The 19,780-nt window shown below is 41.5% G+C and overlaps 1 protein-coding gene and 1 long non-coding RNA gene across 22 annotated transcripts in view; one reads left to right on the forward strand and one right to left on the reverse strand.

Moving 5' to 3' along the window:
- The window catches only part of LOC103788360 (uncharacterized), a 413,224-nt gene extending 402,470 nt beyond the window's left edge, over positions 1–10,754 (reverse strand). For all 4 annotated transcript variants that reach the window (XR_013525688.1, XR_013525695.1, XR_013525686.1 and 1 more), the window contains exons 1-2: positions 9,101–10,754; positions 8,622–8,739 (exon numbers count right to left, since the gene is read on the reverse strand). This is a non-coding gene — a long non-coding RNA (uncharacterized LOC103788360). The remainder of the gene's footprint in view (positions 1–8,621; positions 8,740–9,100) is intronic.
- Positions 1–19,780, forward strand: part of KLF12 (KLF transcription factor 12) — a 653,112-nt gene that overhangs the window by 163,949 nt on the left and 469,383 nt on the right. For 6 of the 18 annotated variants that reach the window (XM_078347423.1, XM_054252468.2, XM_017970883.4 and 3 more), the window contains exon 1: positions 11,963–12,282. The exons of the other annotated variants lie outside the window; for them this stretch is intronic. The gene's annotated coding sequence lies outside the window, so the exon portion shown is untranslated. Of the gene's footprint in view, positions 1–11,962; positions 12,283–19,780 lie in introns of those variants that run through there. 18 annotated transcript variants of the gene reach the window in all.

Here is a 19,780-nt window from a genome sequence, read left to right on the forward strand (position 1 = left end):
TAGGTTTAAATACTAGGGTTAATTGTTGCTGACCTTAACCAATGCAGATTTAGTAAGCAGAGTGGTGGGGATAAAAGTCTTACTGAATTGGTTTCCAGAGAAGATGGGAGGAGAGAGATTGAGTACAGAAAAAAATAAAAAAGAGCAGTTTTGGCAGACTTTTGTTGTGACAAAGAACAGAGAAATGGGATGGGAGCTGGAGGAAACTTTGTGGTCAGGAAAATGGTTTTTAAATTTATTTTCTAAAACTGGAAAAATTGTAGCATATTGTATGTTGAAGGGAGCAGTGGAGAAGGAAAAACTGGTGATACAGAAGTGAGAAAACAGGTAGGGGGCAGTGGCTCAAGCTTTTAATCCCAGTACCTTGGTGGGGCTGAGGCGGGTGGATCACCTGAGGTCAGGAGTTAGAGACCAGCCTGGCCAACATAGTGAAACCCCGTCTCTACTAAAAATCCAAAAAATAAATTTGCTGGGTGTGGTGGTACATGTCTGTAATCCCAGCTACTAGGGAGGTTGAGGCACAAGAATCATTTGAACGGGGAAGGTAGAGGTTGCAGTGAGTCAAGATCATCCCACTGTACTCCAGCCTGGACAACAGAGTGAGACTCTGTCTCAAAAAAAAAGAAATGAGAAAACAATTATTGGAGCAATATACACAAATGGGTGAGAGAGAAGGAAGCCCACAGCGGAGGGGTTGCTTTAGATAGGATCACTCATGATTTACCCATGGCAGGAGAAGGAAAGGCAGAGCTGTCAGAAGACGGGTAATTGAGCTATGAAACTATGTGTGCAAAATCACTCCTGGGGGCTTCTGTTTTCTTAGGGAAAAAAGAAGCAAGGATAGGAGATGAGGTATTGGAAGCCAGAAGTCAGATTGGCTGTATAAAACAGTCAACTGACCGGGGAATGTTGCAGGAGTTCTGGACAGTACGTTAAGTCCCCCCCAAAAAAAGACCATTTTGAAACTCAGGTTCCTGGGAAAGTATTCCCAAAGTGTTAGAAAGTGAGTTTGAAAAAACTGACTACATATTTTGGGGAAGCACTGTACACTATGTGGCCCAATCTCCTGGAGTCACAATGCCAATTAACAAAATTACAGTCACTGCAGCACCCTCTTTGAAGAGTTGAAGAAAGATGTTTAACATTGAGCACCCAAAATTTTTCCAAATATGTGAGAGCATAGAACTCTTTGTGTAGCATCACCAATTAGCATTCTACAGAACAATGTTTCAAAAACTCCAATTTGGAAAATTATTCCTACCACTAGGAAGGTGTGCACTTGTTCTCCAGGGTAGGCTCTTTCAATTGGCACTATTCCATATACAAGGAGCAATGTCTCAGCTATGTGAAAAGTGTAAAACTTAGGAGTCTCTAGGTAAAGGATTAGGGAAAAGCTCACTAATCTTTTCCTGAAGCTCCTTAGTCACGAACCAAAATGGGGATATAAAAAGCCTTCAATGACAATTCAGTCTAATGGGACGAACAATGTGCTGGGGTCCATCAATCCAAACCTGACATGCACGGTCTATGCGTCTTGGCAAGTCTTCAACACTTAAGTATCTAAAGGTTCACTAATAAGTTATCTCCACCAGTACTGGGTATAGGATACACAGTGATTAAGAGGACTTGTGTGAAGTTCAGTCAACATGGGTGAAAATCGCAGCTCCATCTCTTACTAGCTGTGTTATCTTGGAAACAAGTTAACTTTCATTGGACTTAATTTTCTCTTTTGTAAAATGGAAAAGATTTCACCTACCTCCCTGGCTATCATGAGGGTTAAATGAGAAAATACACATCAAACACTTAGCACTTTGATTTTTATACATATATTGTAAGAAGAAAATGCAACAACTGATAGAAAATCATATTCCAAATTAAACACTCCATGAAATTGTAAAGCAGCATTAGTTTTTTACTAATAGTGTGGCAAAGGAAACGAAATTAAGACTGTCTTTTAAAAGAAAACATATGACACATAGATTTGGCTCTAAACCATTGCTCCCTACCCCTTTAAAAACTAGCATCCTTAATCTTTTTTTCTCCACCAAGTGTTTTGACAACAGTCTACATAGAGGTTTATCAAGTTTTGTACTGTATTATTGCAGAAAGGAATGGCTTTTCTGTAGGGGATAATAATAGTAATAAAATCATATTGTTTTAGATCTGTGATCTAGCATGTCCTTTATAAGCAGGTATTGCTCCTGATGGGAAAATAAAGGTTACTGAAGGGTTAACTGACTTACTGAAGGTTAACAACATGGAACAATCACTCTGCCCATAGAGCGGCAGGAAAGTCTGTATTGCTGACATATTTATAACTCTGTGGCTAAGATGTTTGCTTAATGCTCTTTTTTATTCAAAGGTCTCTGACCATTTAAACCTTTCGCCTTTTAACTTAGATGTGCTTTGCTGGCTATTAATGCCCTTTAAAGACTTTCTGTGTGCTCACGTTAAGATCTGGACCTACCAATTTTCAAAGAGGTCCTGCTTTGACAAAACTCTAAGGTAATTACGGCAATTGCTTTTTAAAAACATGTTCAAGTTAAAAATAAAACCTTCCTTTAGATTTGAAATTTCAAAGAATTAAATTTCCTTGCTTGTAAAAAGATATTTCTTAGACTCTGTGATACTAAGAATAAGAAATACACTACATTTTGCATATAGGTTTAAAATGTATTTGAGGATGTCTGCCATTAACCTTGCTACCTGATCCCAGACCAGGCTCAGAGATAGGAGTTAAAAATCTTAAGTCTAGGTTTTATTGCCAAATCTACAGAGAATTACATATCTCCTTTGTAGCTTTGATGCTTCTAGATTAAATGGCAAAATATTTATTTGTGGCTTGATTACATGTTATAAATAAAAGTGATATTTGTGAACACTGCTGGAGTTAAATTATATAAATATTTTTATTAGCACATGACTGTAAGAGATAGGGATCCCAAAAGTAGATGTGCATGAATGGACACAAGTCAATACACATGTACAAAAAGAGATAGAGTTACGCATGGTGTGTGTCTAGATTTTCACAACAGACACAGCCATATGTTTCTTATCTCAGCAGCTGCCCAGTGAACTCATGCATGTGGATAACAGTTCTAGCAGGCAAGAAGCCATATAAACAATGAGCATAACTCATAATGAAACAAAAAGGCATGCTAATAGCAAATTGTGTCATGATAACAAACCCTACTCAACCAAACGTTTTTAATGAGTAATTCTGATCAACGAATACATGATATATTAATATAATAATCCCATTGAAAAAATAATCACAAGTTCAATGGTGGCAGACTACATAGCACTTTGTTCCATAAGATACGATGGTCACATTTGCTCCCTGACTTCTGTCTACAGTTACCTTCATTGTAACCTCTGCGTGGTCAGCAGGACAGGACCAAGTAAAATGTTGCCTGTTGGACAGTAATTAAATTCCACGAACTGTTTTATTTTTTCATTGCAATAGGGAAGAAACTGCTTCTAGATTCAAAGGAATAAAGAATGAAATTTAAATTGGTCCTTATTATGTAATAAATACGATGTAGACTTTCTGCTTAGTGTAGGGGTGGGGTGGGTAGTGTAATAAAGCTATATAGGAAAATTTATATATGTTCAAAGTAAGCCTTACATTTCACCTGATGTTTTCTTTTGAGAAAATAACAGTCACCCTGCTTAATTCAATGAGAAAAATATTTAATAATTGATGAGGATTTGTTGAGTTGAAAATTGTAAACAAGACAATATTTCAATACAGCAGCTCTAAAATAACTAAACAGACATTCTCCGTTGTATTTATTTGCCCTTTCTCTAGCACCTATCATCTTAATACTTAGGCATAAAAGTACCAGGCATAATGTGAGGATGAAAATATTATGATCCCATCTAATTTTTTTCTCTCAGTGAATTAAAAATCAAACAGTGTTCAGCCATACATACATTTTCCCTTCTTACTGTGCTTAGTTCTTGCAACTAAAAAATGCCTTGTGGACTCCATATACACAGTAATTGACATGAAATACAAAAATGTGACACTAAACTTTAATTTTAAACTGACTCAGTGGGATAAATACAAATATACAATTATAGAGTAATGGTAGTTAATAGCCAAGCTTCATGGCCTAGTTTCATTCTCATGTTTGAAGAAACTTGTTCTTGTCATAATCTTTGATAACCAGTGGAAGTCCTGAGACCCACAGTCATCTGTTGGGTCTGGTAAGGTCATCAAGTTCTTTCATGCCAACAAGTGACATAAGAAAATGGTTTCCATGATAACTATTGTTGATGAACTGTACAAAATCCTTGTAACTGTAGTTTTGAAGATAAAGCCATCTGAAAGCATCAGATGCCTCATGTTCCTCATTTATGTAATGGGAATTCATTCATTCACAAATATTTGTTGAGTGCCTACTATATGCTAGGCACTTTTCTACACAAAGGGCTGCAGCAGTCAACAGAATGGAAAAATTCTCTGCTCTTGTGGAATTCCTACTTTAATGGAAGTGGGCTGCAGACACAGACAGACTGCATGTAGTAACAATATAGTATACAGATGCTTCTCAACTCACAGTGGGATTATGTCTCAGTAAATCAATAGTAAATTGAAAATATTGTAAGTCAAAAATGCACCTAACTTACCTTAAACTTGCTCAGAACACTTAACATTAGCTTACTGTTGGCAAAAATCACCTACCACAAAGCCTGTCTTAAAATAAAGTGTTGAATATCTCATGTCATTTACTGAATGTGAAAAACAGAATGGTTGTAAGAAGACTCAAAGTATGGTTTCTACTGAATGCATATCCTTTCACAGCTTCCTATAGTCAAAAAATTACAGGTTGGACCACAGTAAATTGGGCACCATCTGTATTAGATGGTGATAAACACTATATAAAGATAAAAGGGAAGGAGGACCAGGAGTGCTTGTGGGTATTGCAACTTGCAATAAGTTGGCAAGGCTCACCCTGAGGATACGAAAACAATAGTACAGCTTCATAGGATTCCATGAAGAATAAGTAAATTATTATACACAAAATGCTTTGGACAGTGCGTGGCACATAGAAAATTCTTAATAAATGTTGGCTTAAAAATAGGAGTGCCATTTAAGGGGGTTTTAAGAAAAGTTTTTATTTGATATACAGTGACATTTCTTTATTTGCTATGACCATTTTTATCCGGAATTGAGAACGAAATTGTATTTGAATTCCATATAAAAAGCTCATAAAGCTAATTTGTGAACTGGATAAAATTTTAAAACCAAGAAACCCAACTCACCATGCTTCATGGATTAATTATCTACAATCTGTCTCTGTCTTGATAGAAAGAGAGAGAGAAAGACAGAGAGGGAGAAAGAGAAGGCAGAAGAAGGAGAAGGAGGAGGAAGAGAAAGGGGTGTAGGGAGGGAGGAATCAAAAGAAAGGAAGGAAGGGAAGTTCTTTATTAAGAATTGATTTTAAGTTTAAAGTTGTAGTAGGTAATGATTTGTTTTAACTTTAAATGTATTCTAACTTGGAAGAATACACAGAGATGATTTATTTTAACTTTATATGTATTCTAACTTGGAAGCTGGGTCAGTTAAAAGAGATGCATGACAAATCTAGTCAAATACTAATCTTTACAAATTAAATTAACCGAGTACATATATTTTATTGAACTAAAGTATGGAAAATGTATATATTCCTTTAAATTATTTTTCTTGACAAATAGGACAAACGGCTTTATTGTTCTGGTAGGCAACTATATTTACAGATATCATAGCGTACCCACAATATCCTATGCCTTTTGGAAGTTACTTTCATTCTTCCTCCGAAAAGACTTGAGGAGTTTCTGTGTGTTGAATGCCAAGTTAGGCACTGATGATAATTGAGAAGTGGTCTGACACAATTCTTGTCAAGACTTGTAGAGCTTACAGTCTTGTAAGGGAAGGTATGGAAGACCTCATTAGTTGTCCACATCCTTGAAAAGAAGGTGCCAAACCCAGTTGTCCTGGGGATGAAACTGATGACACGGAGAAATATTGAGCAACCTGTCTAAGGTCACACAATCAAGTGGCAAAACCAGGAATCAGTTTATCCTTCTGGCTCTGGGCATTAGCTCATGCATTGCTGCTTCACTCTCATTTGAATGTGAAATGCAAAAACATCTTATATTTTGTGAGACACACATTTACCTTTCTAATAGTGATTTGCTTATCCAACTTTTAAAAATTAATGTTCATTTCTCAGAGACATGTAAATTCATGGAGTGGAAGGATAAGCCATAACCAGACTATGTAACACAGTGAAGCTAAACTGAGATTCACACTATGCCTCGGGTAAATCACACATGGATTCATTTAAAATGGACTACGTTATGGTTTGTGTACTTTAATAACATATTGACTGTATTGTACAGAAAAAATGTTATATATATACGTTAAGAAACATCAATCTTTTTTTGTAGTTTATGAGTTCAGATCTTATGTCTCAATTTATTATATTTGAAAATGCAGATTATTACTTTACAGCTCTAATGTTTATAACCTCAAAACTTGCAAATGTGATTTTTTAAAACAAACTTGCTGTGAATTTTCATTCTGGCATTAAAAAATTGAACATCTTTAATTTAATACAATAGAATGCAGTCTGATTTTAATAAAACATAAAGAGGAATATAATTGATTGAATGATTTTTAAATGATACATATGAAAGATAAAATGGAATTAGGTAAAAATGCTCCAAATCGAATATATTTATGTAAAAACTTCAACTTAAAAGAAAGTTGCTTGAGGAATGTTGCCAGAATTAATGTTCAAAAGGTATTTATTGACACATTACAGAATTTTGTTATTTTCAATATGTGCACCCAAATGGAAACTCAAGTTTTCTGCTAAATCATGTTTAATGTATGTCATTCTAACTTTATATATTGGAGTTATTTCACGATTCAAGAAGCATTCATTAATCACCTACTATACGCAAAACAGTGTGAAGGTAAAAGAAAGGCTAAATAGGTGATTAAAGCATAGCTCTTGTTCTGAAAGGTGTAATAAGTGTGCATGTAATAGGTGGGCCAACAATACTTCATGGAAATAGAAACGTGTGAGAACCTGAAGAATAAATGAGGGAATCAATATTTATTGGATGCTTACTTGGGCGAATATATCTCCCATTGGCTCCGGTAAGCAGCTAATAAATGTTAATCCTTCAATGTGAAGGAAATATTATTTAAGTAGGTGGAAAAACAGAGAATCAGAAAAAAGGTGAAAAACCAGCTAGTCAGCACCTGAAGCACTCTTTCAGTTATACTATAAAAAGCTCCAAAAAGGGAAAGCAACTTTTTGGCGAGAGGATGGATATGCATACATGTATGCAGAGTATCCAAGACTCCTTTTTAGAAGATTCCAGAGAAGACAGAGGAAGATCATCGCAAGGTATGTGCATCAACTGGAGGGGAAAGTATGAGGTATGAAAATGGAAGTGGGGCCCTTACAAGTCTTGGTATTGTATTGTTACTAATTGGTGCCAACTTGGGTTTGTCAAGATAGATATAATTAGTGGATTTGATGCAGAGCTCAGAGCTGGGCAGCGGACATGATAGTGGAGGTGAGGCTGGAAAACACCTGAACAAAAGTGACTGGAAGAACATGGAAAAGAAGACATGTTTGAAGATGTGATGAAGATATTTAAACTAGAAGGATCGAAAACTGTATTGATTGCAACAAAACCAAGTTATGAAACGGCATTCTCCCCCTAATTTGTAGACAGCTCATCCCACAAATCAAAACATGGTGTTTACCAAGTAATCACATAATATCACCAGCTGTTTGCAGTTATAGTAAGGCTTTTACATGTCTTTCTCACTTTCTCATACTTGAACGGGAAAATTCCCCTCTGCTGCACATTATTGCTGAGATATCGCACATGAAAAATATAGGCACTGAAAACCTCACAGTACATGTTCACTTTGGGCCTCAGGAAAAAAAATCAAGATTGTATTTTAAAATTTGTTCAGAGTTCTGGAAATCAGCTTTATTTTTATTTCTAGTTAAACAGAATCTTTCAACATAGCTTTTACTTCTGAAATGGACTTCATTCCTACCCTCTTCCTTGAAATTATATCAGTGCTAAATCATCTATGGTTTCACTAATCCAAAGCCTTATGATCGTTAAATGTACACAGATACTGAACAGAGTTTTTACCTTAGAAAAATCTGGGTGTGGTACAGGTAATGCTCTTAATACTGTAAAAGATTTTTCTAACCACTAATTTTCAAAGACAGTATCACCACTGGTTGAGTATAAGATCTGACAAAAAGTTTATGGGCAGGTAACGTTTACTTTTATAGTAACAACATTATTTCTAGTTGTAAATTTTTCTGTTGTTTCAATTAGATATTTTAACTGCTTTGAGGGTGTTTGGTTGTGCTTTTTCGGACAATGTGTCAGGTAAAGGAAATCCAATGCATGTGTTACGTGTAAGAAATTCAGGGCTGGGTGCAGTGACTTACACCTGTAATCCCAGCACTTTGGAATGCCAAGGTGGATCACCTGGGGTCAGGAGTTCAAGACCAACCTGGCCAACATCTCCAAACCCCGTCTCTACTAAAAATACAAAAAAATTAGCCAGTGTTGGTGGCGCGTACCTGTAATTCCAGCTACTCGGAAGGTGGAGACAGGAGAATTACTTGAACCGGGGAGGAGGAGGTTGCGGTGAGCTCAGATCTTGCCACTGGACTCCAGCCTGGGTGACAGAACAAGGCTCTGTCAAAAAAAAAAAAAAAAAAAAAATTCAGAATATGAAACTTAACCTTCTTTGTTTATAATTCATTCTTCTTTTGGTTATCTAAGACTAAGTAAATGAAGTTTTTATATAGAGTTAGGGAAATAGGTTACCACTTTTTACCAAAATCATCTTGGTTTTAAACAGAATTCAGGCCATATATAGTATTGGATTTGACAGATACTTTCAAGCCCCAGATTCTACAACTGCACTTTCTTCCCACACATTCTTTTACATGGTCCTCCTGAATTGAGGATTGAAATAATTTTGCCATCTTTATATTTTCTGCAAACACAGAAGTAGAGAGGAGAAAGGTCTAAACATTAAGTTAAAAATGCGCACCTTTGCGGAGGTAGTGTACTTTTCCTATCTTCTTCCCTTCTGTTTACACCTTAGTTTTCTTTAAATCCAAGTTCTATACAGAGATAGAATTACATGAACTGAGTTAGAAACGCATGCCTATGTGTATACATACATACACACACACACACACACAAACACCTCTAGTGATCTCGCTCCAGTTATCATCCATGCTTTTTATTCTTTCAATGTTTTTGCTCTTCTACACCCACCCCCAGTCCACACAACGAAGTGATTCTCTTTTCTAAGCCCGTTTTTCTCTTCTTTATCCTTTCCCTTTTCATAACTAGGGAGATGGCTTAATGTAATATTTCTACTCCATATCTGTCAACAATTTTTAAAATCTGCAACATTTTTTCCCAATGCTTGATGTACTTTTCCTTTTAACCACATAGGCTCACCAGACGCTAGAAACTAACCTTGACCTACCCCTAGTTTCCTTAGCCCTCTGGAATGGTTTCTTGTAGTTTATTTTCTGTCTTTCGCCACTCTCCTAACAGGCCCGTGGCTGTTGCCATAGGAAGGGAGTGCAGTTTGCTTTTCCACGTGCAGAAGCACTCGCTATGGAATATATTTATGGTCTGTCCGCCACTCAGCTCACTCGAGAAAGAGCTGTTAGTACAAGAACTGCCACGATGACATAATTTCTTACAGCATCCTTCCACCCTTACAGTGAAACTCCCTTCCTTCACACCCTGCCTCTCCCTGCCCCACCTAGAGGGAAACTTCAGTGATTCTAGCAGAGGCAAGTTTCTCGCTGAAATGCTGCGCAGTTGTTGATATTTTACTGCTTTTCAAACTTGTCTTTTCGTGCGGTTTCCATCCGGGTGTTGTGGAGTGTCAAGGGCTGTTTACCCTCTGCCCAGGATCGGATCAGAGAGTGGGAGCAGCGGCTGTGTTCCCCAGAACGGAGACCGCAGCCCGGCGACTGACCCCTCACCCTCCAGTTCCACTGGGCTCCCGATGCCCTCACTGCGCCCGCGCCTTCCCGCCACTAAGGCTACTTCGCTCCAGTAGTGCTCCACAAATTTCAGACATCTGTTCTTGGAAACCTTAAGACCTGGACAGACCCCTCCTCTGCATCCTGCTGTCTTCCTAAGATGCATCTTAGGATGTTGGGACTCCTCCTCTAGGCTGGACCACTCTTCCCATTTTCCTCAGATCCTAGGAGTGGCTGGAGGCAGAGAACGCACCAGGCAGTCGCCGCCTTTGTTGTGATTAGGAACGCACACCGGGCCTGGAGTGGCTGGAAACTGCCACACCGATGGAGAGCCCGGCCAGCCCTAGCTCACATTCGTGCCTTCGCTCTCATTTCCTGTTTATCATTTCTCCCTTGTTTCTCTTCCCACCCCACTCCACGCCACAGTACAGCAGAGCTTTCTCTGCGCACACAAACTTCCCTTTCCCGGCCTTTCCGCCGTCCTAGCAGTTTCCCACGTGGGGCGGGGCGGGGCGGGGGGCGAGGGGCAGGGGCGTCTTGCGGTCCCCGGAGCTCCGCGCCCACCTAGGCTGGCCAGGAGCCTCCCACCTCCGCCCGCGGCCGCTTCCGCCCCGTCTGCTCCCCGCCCCCGCCGACCCTCAGGCAAGGCAGTGACCGCGCGCCCTCCGAGCGGCCGCGGAAACTGAAGGGCTGCCTGGCCGCCTCCTCCCTCTCCCGCCCCACAATCCCGCTGATCCGCTCCCCGGGGCGCGGAGGCGGGAAGGGAGGGGCTGCTGGGGAAAGCGTCAAGGACTCGGCTCAGGGCCGCCCGCTTCTCCCGGCTCCGCTTAGAGCACTGGACTCCCTTCCCCGCAGCCCCTGGGCCCCGCGGGGTTCTGTAGCTCCCGCTTCCTCTGCCCCAGTCCTGCAAGTTTGCCTCTTTCTAGAACTGGCGCGGGCAGGGGCCCCTTCTCCTGAGGTGGCGAGGACAAGCGCGCGTCTCGCTCTCGCCCCATTCATCCCGCCAAGGTGAAGCGCAGGGAGAAGGGGCGCCCCAGTCTCGCCCGCAACGTGCGTCGCTCCGGAACCCAAACAATGACTCCCCTGCTGGCCGCCGCTGGCCCTCACCCGCCCCATCGGCGCGCAGAGGGCACCGCCCGCGGGGCTGCCCCGGCCGGACCCCATTGTTGCACGGCGCGGTTGATGCCCAGCGCCCGGGGGCGGTCCCCGCCCGCGGCCCCGCAACCCCAGTCGGCCGCCCGGGCCGGCTCCGCCCACACCTTTCCAAGTTCGCTGGCGGGCGAGCCTCGGGGACGGCCGGGACGCCTGCCCCCTCCCTGCACTGCGCGCCCCCAGCCGGGCGGGAGCGGCGAGGGGCGGGGGCCCGAGCTGGCTGCGAGCCTTCTGGGTCCCCGAATTCTCCTTCTAAGCCTGCTTGGCGCGCTCTAACACAAAAGAGGGGACTTTCTCGCAGCTAGGCGCGAGTCCTCGCCCGGCGAGTTGCCCTCCGGGGGTCCCTCCCGCCGCGAGCCCCCGCGGGCCCCCTCGGCCGGCGGCTCCCCGAGCTCCCAGGGCCATGTGTGGGTTATTTGGGGTGCCCCAAAGAGGTGGTGCAGGTGAAAGGGAAGCTCAGCTGAGGCCCGGGACCAGGGGGCGGGGGCAAGGGTGGGGCGGGGTGGGGCGGGGTGGAGGCGCCAGGGACCCACCCCGCAGTCCGGCGGCCCGGGCGGGGAGGCGAGGGCCGGGCTGTGGGTGTTGCCTTCTACCTCTGCGAGCGGGGAGGGGTTAGTTTCCCACAGGGGATTTCAACCATCACACTCAGAGCCCGCCTCCTAATCCTCGGGCGGAGCGGCTCGGGGGCCCCATTTTATGGCAATAAAGCGACTTAGCGCCTGCTAAGCGAGCCCCTCCCCGCCGCCGCCCCCGCCCTCGGCCCCACCCCGGGGCTCGCCCGCAGCGGCGGGGCTTTGTTTCTGGGGAGAAGGACCCGGAGCTCTTTTGTTTGGGGTTCCTTGTTTTCGCCCCCCCCCCACCCGCAGCTCACCCCACCCCACCCCAAGCGCCTCTCTGGTTTCCTGAGCTGCGGGCTGCGAGGGAGGAGAAGAGGCGTCCTGCAACCCCCTCGGCTGGGCCCCGGGGTAATTCGATGCGGGCCTGGCGAGGCTCCCCACACTAGACCTGGGCTAGCGTCTCGGCAGCCTCCACCCACCGGCCCACCCTACATTTAGCGCATCATGTGATCCGGGTAAGTCATTTGCAAGTACAACAGTTCCCCGGGTTGCCCCCCATTCATTTCCTGAGAACTGCAGAGAGCCGCTGAGAGGCTCTGCGTGTGCGTGTGCGCGGGTGACGCCGTGTGTGTGCGAGTGAGTGTGTGTGTGTGTGCGCGCGCGCGTGTGAGAGAGAAAGGGAGAGAGAGGGGGACTCTGTGTGAGGGAAAGAAAACAATTTCTCCTGCTCTGCAGCTTCTGTTCAGGTCTGTGCCGATTCCGTTTCTTATCAAAATAAACAACCCCCTCCTTTTTTATTTTTATTTTTTTTGCCATCCCAAATCAGACCGTATTCTCTTAACGTGTTTTATTTTCCTTCTGTCATCTGCTCAAGTTAAATCATTTTGGTTGGTCTGTGTTCTTAAAGGGGGAAAGTGCTGGGAAGCGGGAGGGGGCCGGGGAAGGGCGATGCTGTTGCAAAGCAAGTAGCGTCGGTCGGATTCGTGGAGAAGAAAGAAGGAGGTTTCTTCCCCCCCTCCCCTAAAATTTTTTTTTTTTTTTTAAGAAGAAGTTATCAAGTAACGTGAATTAAGCAAATGTTTTTCTACCCCTAGTGGAATTGTTGGTTGCAGTGTTTGCCTGACAGTTGCCAAGGATGAGAAATAAAACCCCAGGGCTGAACTGGGGAGGGGGGAAGTGCTAGTGGAAGTAGTTGGCCCCTTGGCCTCGAGCGGGGTGGATGAATAGCTGCCGCACCGGGGCCGTGTGGGCTGTGTGTGCGCGCTCGAGATAGTGGAGGGGAAGGGGTTAAGGCGGAGATGACACTGCTGGCATGAATAGTGCTCCTGGTGCTACATTCATTATTGTCTCTGGTCGTAATGATGTGTAACTGTCACTTGCTACAGTGCCTGGTCCATGCTAGTAGCCAGGGGCTGGCCAGTGGCTGTTATTTTCAATTACGGGGGACCTGGTCAGAGTTGACAAGGGGCAACTTTGCACGTCCACCAGGGCCGGGAACCCGCAGAGCCGTCCTGGAAGCCACTTCTTGCGTTAGAACTCACTCTGAGGATTCGGACTTGACCTCCGCGACATTAGTTGGTGTCACGTTAGATGCTCCCCTACGGGGAGAATCAATCCTGCTTTTGTTGGTTAGAGAGCTGCCTGCAAGAACTTTGAAAACTTTTATCTTTGGGGCAAAGGGTGGGGTACACTCAACAGTTTTGTTTCGCAGTGCATTTGAGGCAAATGCTTGGAAAAAGTACCAATTCCTTTGTTATATGCCCTGCAGCTTCCCAACCCCCTTCGCCTTGCGCTTCGAGTTTTGCATACTTTAATAGTATAGTCTTAATTCAGCTGATAAAAGATGACTGTGTTGAGTTGAAGAGTATTAATACAACAGAATGTGTAATCCGAATAAACAGTTTGTGTAGTTAGTATTGTCAGCCCTCTCATTTAACTGTATAGATGGCTTAAGTGTTGTTCTGTGTGGATTGTTTTAAATAATTCCACTGGCTAATGGAATGCTCTGCGAGCACTCGGATATTTTATTTTTCACTAGCGTTAAGATTTTCTCTGTTATCTTGTAACATTAGAGAGACGAGCAACTCTATTTACATTTAGTGCATGTGCATCTAGTGACTTCGCTAGACATCTGCCAATCAAATACACGTCATTCTGCAAAACCACCTAGACGCCTCCATGCCCTTTTCTTACTGGACGATAGAGTTGTTTAGATAAGTAAATGCTTTGACATAAATTTGGTGGCTTTTAGCAAGAGGAAGCTTGTGGTGGGAATAGGAGTGGTCACTTTGAGGAGTGGGTGTATACTGTCTTCTAAGAAATGCTTTTAGAACTGACATTTAATTAAAACAGTGGACCCCACACCCCCCAAGAAAAAAAAAGCTTGCTTGTGCTGTTCTCAGACCTCATTCACATGTTGTGTACATTTTTTAAAACCACATGGAAATTGATTCCGATAAAGGAGTGTACTTTTAGGCTAGAAAATTTTAAACTATAGAAGCATAGTGCAAATAGGATGTTGAAGGACAAACATTTCAATTGCATAAGTTATATCTTTATTGTTGCAGACCTGTCAGTCTCGATACTAGATTGAGTATATTATGCTCCTTTGATCTGAGGAGAGAGCAATTTGAGCATAAAAAAATTAAGAAAGAGGTTTATTATTCTACCAATGACTGTGACGAAATGTACTGGGAGGATTTGAAATTTGAAATGTTTTCAGATCAAATTTTCATAATTTTTGAACTAAGACCATGTAACCAACATAGCTAGGTCAGGTTAAACAAAACATTCTTGAGGGTTTCTGTTTATTTTTGAAATCCTTCAGTTATTTACTACTTAGTGCAGTCAGCTGAACTTTATTGTGGAATGCTTTTTATTACTATTTATTGAAAAAAATTGTTGTGTCAATGAGTCCTTAATAGTCCCCATCTCCCCAACCCCCCACCCAAGTTCTTTTTTCAGAAATGAATGTCATTTGGGAGGAAATGGTCCTGGTATAGCATTTGAGACCTTGACCTTAGCAACTCTTGGCTGGTGGTTGTTTACTACAGCTGCAGCCTATGTGTGTGCTGAAAGGGAAGGTCTGCAAACACTAGTGCACTCACTCTTCCCAGGCCAAGGGGAGAACAAATCGGGATGCTTGACTTTCATTCTGAAGAGCATGCATCTGGTCTATAATATCCATCGTGTTATGATCATATGAAATATACATGTTGCTCAGGGATATTTTCCCTGCCTCCTGTGCAGGGAAATTATGCACTTTAACAAGCTCCAGTGAGTTTTAGATGTTACAGTATATCATGAAGCAGGCTTTTATCAACCTAGTGAAATAATTTGGCCTTAAATATAGGTGTGTTTTAATTCGGCAGAGACAACGTCAAGTGCTTAGGCCTCTAGGTGTGTGCTGAGAGCATTTTGAATTCGAGCCAGTGTTAGTTAATCTAGAGTTTGGAGTAACCTTGCCCAGTGAAGGGATGTTGTTAAGTAGATGAACGTGTAAAGGTCCTGGACATTTTTTCCATCATACAACATGGAAAGCATGGAACTTTATATTTTTGCAAATTAATAATATTACAATGATCACATTAAATTGGAGTGTTTATATTGTGAGAAAAACAGTCAAATTCATAAATCTAGCTGTAGATTGTATATTAAAGTATAAAACTAGTAATGTCACAAACTTATTTGAAGATTTTTTAAATAAGTTGTTCGACTTGCTGCTTGAATGTTGATTAATGAACATGAGCTAAAATCCCAAGACAGTTTTATTCAAAATTAAGACCATCATTACCTTTTCTGTTTAGAGACAGATTTTTTTTTTTTTTTTTTGGAGATGGGGTCTCACTCTGTCACTCAGACAGGACTGCAGTGGCATAATTGTAGCTCAAATTCCTGGGCTCAAGGGATCCTCCTGCCTTAGCCTCCCAAGTAGGCAGGAAGGGTCTCACTGTGTTGTCCAGCCTGTCTCTTGAATTCCTGGTCTCAAGCAAACCTCCCGCCAAAGTGCTGGGATTGTAGGCATCAGCCACTAACTGCACTGACTACAACTTTAATTTTTAAAATAAGTCCTGAAATAGGTTGTAGTTGCTTATCTGTCATTTTCTACTTGAAAATACTAGATGATCATAGACTGGAAATAGCTTATATTTTTGTCCAGTATTTACTTTTCCTTTCCAACTCAAACTTATTTGTTTTTCAGCATGCAGTTTATACACAGCTTTCAACTTTTAGTTTACAAAATGTAAGGGTAAAAATATTAAAATTAAATCACAGGCAACGCCCTATAACCACAGCCTTAACTCATCTACCACAATTACTCCTCCCAAAAGCAAGCAAGTAAACAGATGGGCCTTGCCCTATGCCCAGAAGGTCAACAGTCTTAGGCTTTGTTAGACCTGCTTAGTTTCTGAATCCCAAGCCCAGCCCTGAGAGCTGTCTGACTTCCACCGGCCAGAATTCACTTTTGGGGCCTAAGTCAGCCACACCCCATCTGATGTCAGCTATTGAGTTCTTGTGGTAGAGAACACATGCTGTGGATTAAATGGTTACTTTCTGTCTATATTGTCAGTAATTATGTTACAAAAGGATTTTTCCGTTTTGGGTGTTTATTGTCATAAAGTGGCTACTTGAGTAGTCTTATTGCTCCATAAAAATTGGTTTTGGTTGGCAGTAGATTACAGGATACTCACCCAAAGAATTCTGGTCTAGTATGAGCAGAATTTCGTTTTTCCTGTCTTTTTATTTTTTCCAGCTTAAAGTCATGCTTTTCTTTTGTTGCTACTCTCATGGTCTACATTTTTGAATATTTATTAGTGTAATAGTTAGACTGGTCTAAACAGATTTGCTATCTGGTGCAGAAGTAGCAGCAAGAAACCCTTATTGCTGTATTGCTGAATGGAAGGTGAGAGGGGAATACATTAGGAGACCTTTAGGATAGTTTTCCCACCCCGGTCAAAGACTACAGAAGCTACCATGATAGCTACCTGCTGCCTTTGACAGTCATGAATTGTGTCCTAAGTGTGATGTTCACTATGCTTTTCAGTCTATAGGGCCTTTCACAGTAATTCCTGGCATGATGTGTATGTATACAGTTGGCCCTCTTTATTCATCAGTTTTGCACTAATTGAGTCAACTAATGGCAGATTGAAATCATTCAAGAAAAAAATCTACAACAATACAGATGATACAAATAAAAAAATCATAACAACTATTTATATAGCATTTATATTGTCTAAGAGATTGTAAGTAACCTAGAGATGATTTAGAATATATAGGAGGATGTGCACAGGTTATATGCAAATACTGCATCATTTTTATAACAGAATTGAGCATCCATGGATTTTGGTATCAGCTGGGGTTTGGGATCCTGGAGTTATTCCTCCAAGGATACTGAAGAATGACTATATATTGTGTGTGTGTGTGTATATATATATATATATATATATATATTGATCACCTTATATATCTATATGTGTATGTATATATTTTGTATTTATCTTTATGTGTTTTTATGTGTGTTTTTGTAGTCTATAGCTATATTTTGTAGTCTGTGTACTAATATCTATATTAGTACATTACCCACACATACACACGCCATACTCAAAATGAAGAATTATAATAAAATTTCATGAACAGGAAATACAGTAAAAAGCCACACATGTGTATAAAAAAGGGAGAAAAACAGTCCTTAAAAAATTCTGTTTAGTAATACTGTGCTCACTTTGAGATTGTCAAGCTAACTCATAACAAAACAGAAAAACAACCCTGCCTTAAGGAAAACAAACCTAAATGGCAACCAAGATAAATTATTCCACAACAATGTAAAGAAAACCTTCATTCATTTCATAATGAATGGTAACCTCTAAGATTATACATCCTTGAATCACAACTGATTTCAGTGGCAGATATATCTCAGTTTGAGTCTTGCTCTCTTGCTTACTAACTATGGATGACCTTGGTCAAATTTCTTAACCTCTCTGAGTCTAGAAAATGGAAAAAATTGTATGTAGTTTACAGGGCTGTGGTGAGAGTTAAATGAGGTAATGTGGCCAAAAGTCACTTTGTAAAACTACAGAGTACTTGTGTGGCAACTGATTTGACAGGAAAAGCACTCCTGCCATACCTCTACCGCCCCCACATTCCCCTCCCCAGAAAAGGATAAACTTTCCTGCTTCTCAAAATGAGCATATAAATTACACTGATGGGGAAGGAATTTCCGAGTGTGGGTAGAAAACTTCTGGTAGTCAAAGGTCATGAATTCCATTCCTGTCTTACCAGAGATTTGCTCTGTGACCTTGAGAAAGTCATTCTTAAAAAGTTTCAGTGTAGCTGGTATAAAAGTTACTGTTAACATTTATATAATACAGGTGAGATATCCCAGCTTTTCAAAAGAAAAATACATGAAATTACAATTCTCATTATTGTAACTTGACACTTGAAAATAAAGATGAACAATAATCAGAGATTGAAAGTCTGCAGGCTACTTCTTTAATGAGTCATCTGAAGCGTCTATCAACTCATCATTTTAAAAGCCCTTAATTTTTAAAATAATTACAAATTGTTAAATTTGTGATGTACTATAATTTCAAGCAGTGCGTCGAACTGCAAATCCTTGGTTAAGCTAAGATTCAGTTGATTAAGCTATGTCTGATTTATGACTTAAAAGTCACTTGGTTAGATTCAGACATTGTTGCTTTTAAATAACATATAAAATGCACAATGAAGGTAGATAATGAGGATCTTATACGTTATTTATACATTTATTGAATAGTTATTTATAATCACACATATACATGATTTCTCCCCAACTGCATTTTCTCCAGTAAAAAAGAAACACTAAAAATTTTTGTTTGTAAAAAAATTTTTTGACACTCATAGGAGCAAAGAAACTAACTCAAACTAGCTCATCAATATAACTCAACTTAAACTCTTTCCATGTTACAGGTATATCTTGCCTGACTCCTCCTATTCATGTTACGATTATCACTGCAAATATGGACATCACTTTTTGTGGGACTGTCTTATTTATCATCCCCTGCTTTAAGAATACACTGTGTTTCCAGTCAGTATTCTTGGGCCTCACAGCTCATAGTATTCCTTCTGGTCTTAACTGCTTGTTGATCTGCCTTGTTCTAAATGCCACTATCATGGTCTTTTCCAACCTAAGTAGCTAAATATATTGAACTCTTTTTGACCATTCCTCAATTCGCTTTATATTCCTGAAAAAAAAAATTATTTCTTCTTGCAAAAAGAAACCTTGTGGGCCTGGCACGGTGGTTCAAGCCTGAATCCCAGAACTTTGGGAGGCCGAGGCAGGTGGATCACGAGGTCAAGAGATCGAGACCATCCTGGTTAACATGGTGAAACCCCGTCTCTACTAAAAATACAAAAAATTAGCTGGGCATGGTGGCGCATGCCTGTAATCCCAGCTACTCGGGAGGCTGAGGCAGGAGAATTGCCTGAACCCAGGAGGCGGAGGTTGCAGTGAGCTGAGATCGCGCCATTGTACTCCAGCCTAGGTAACAAGAGCGAAACTCCGTCTCAAAGAAAGAAAAAAGAAAAAAAAAGAAACCTTGTGGCCAGGCATGGTGGCTCACACATGTAATCCCAGCACTTTGGGAGGCTGAGGCAGGCGGATCACGAAGTCAACAGTTAGAGACCATCCTGGCCAACATAGTGAAACTATGTCTCTACTAAAACATAAAAAAATTAGCTGGGCATAGTGGCACATGCCTGTACTCCCATCTACTCGGGAGGCTGAGGCAGGAGAATTGCTTGAATGCAGGAGGCAGAGGTTGCAGTGAGCCGAGATCGTGCCACTGCACTCCAGCCTGGTGCCAGGCGACAGAGCAAGACTCTGTTTCAAATAAAAAAAGAAACCTTGCGATATAGTAGAATTAAGCCATACTGCATTTATAAATATTTGCTCTCGTGTATTGCTGACTCTCTTAAAAGTTGCCATTCATGCCAGGTGTCTTGGCATGTGCCTGTGTTCTCAATTACTTGGGAGGC

Source organism: Callithrix jacchus, chromosome 1 (assembly GCF_049354715.1).
Source record: "Callithrix jacchus isolate 240 chromosome 1, calJac240_pri, whole genome shotgun sequence".
In the NCBI taxonomy this organism is placed as follows: Eukaryota; Metazoa; Chordata; class Mammalia; order Primates; family Cebidae; genus Callithrix; species Callithrix jacchus.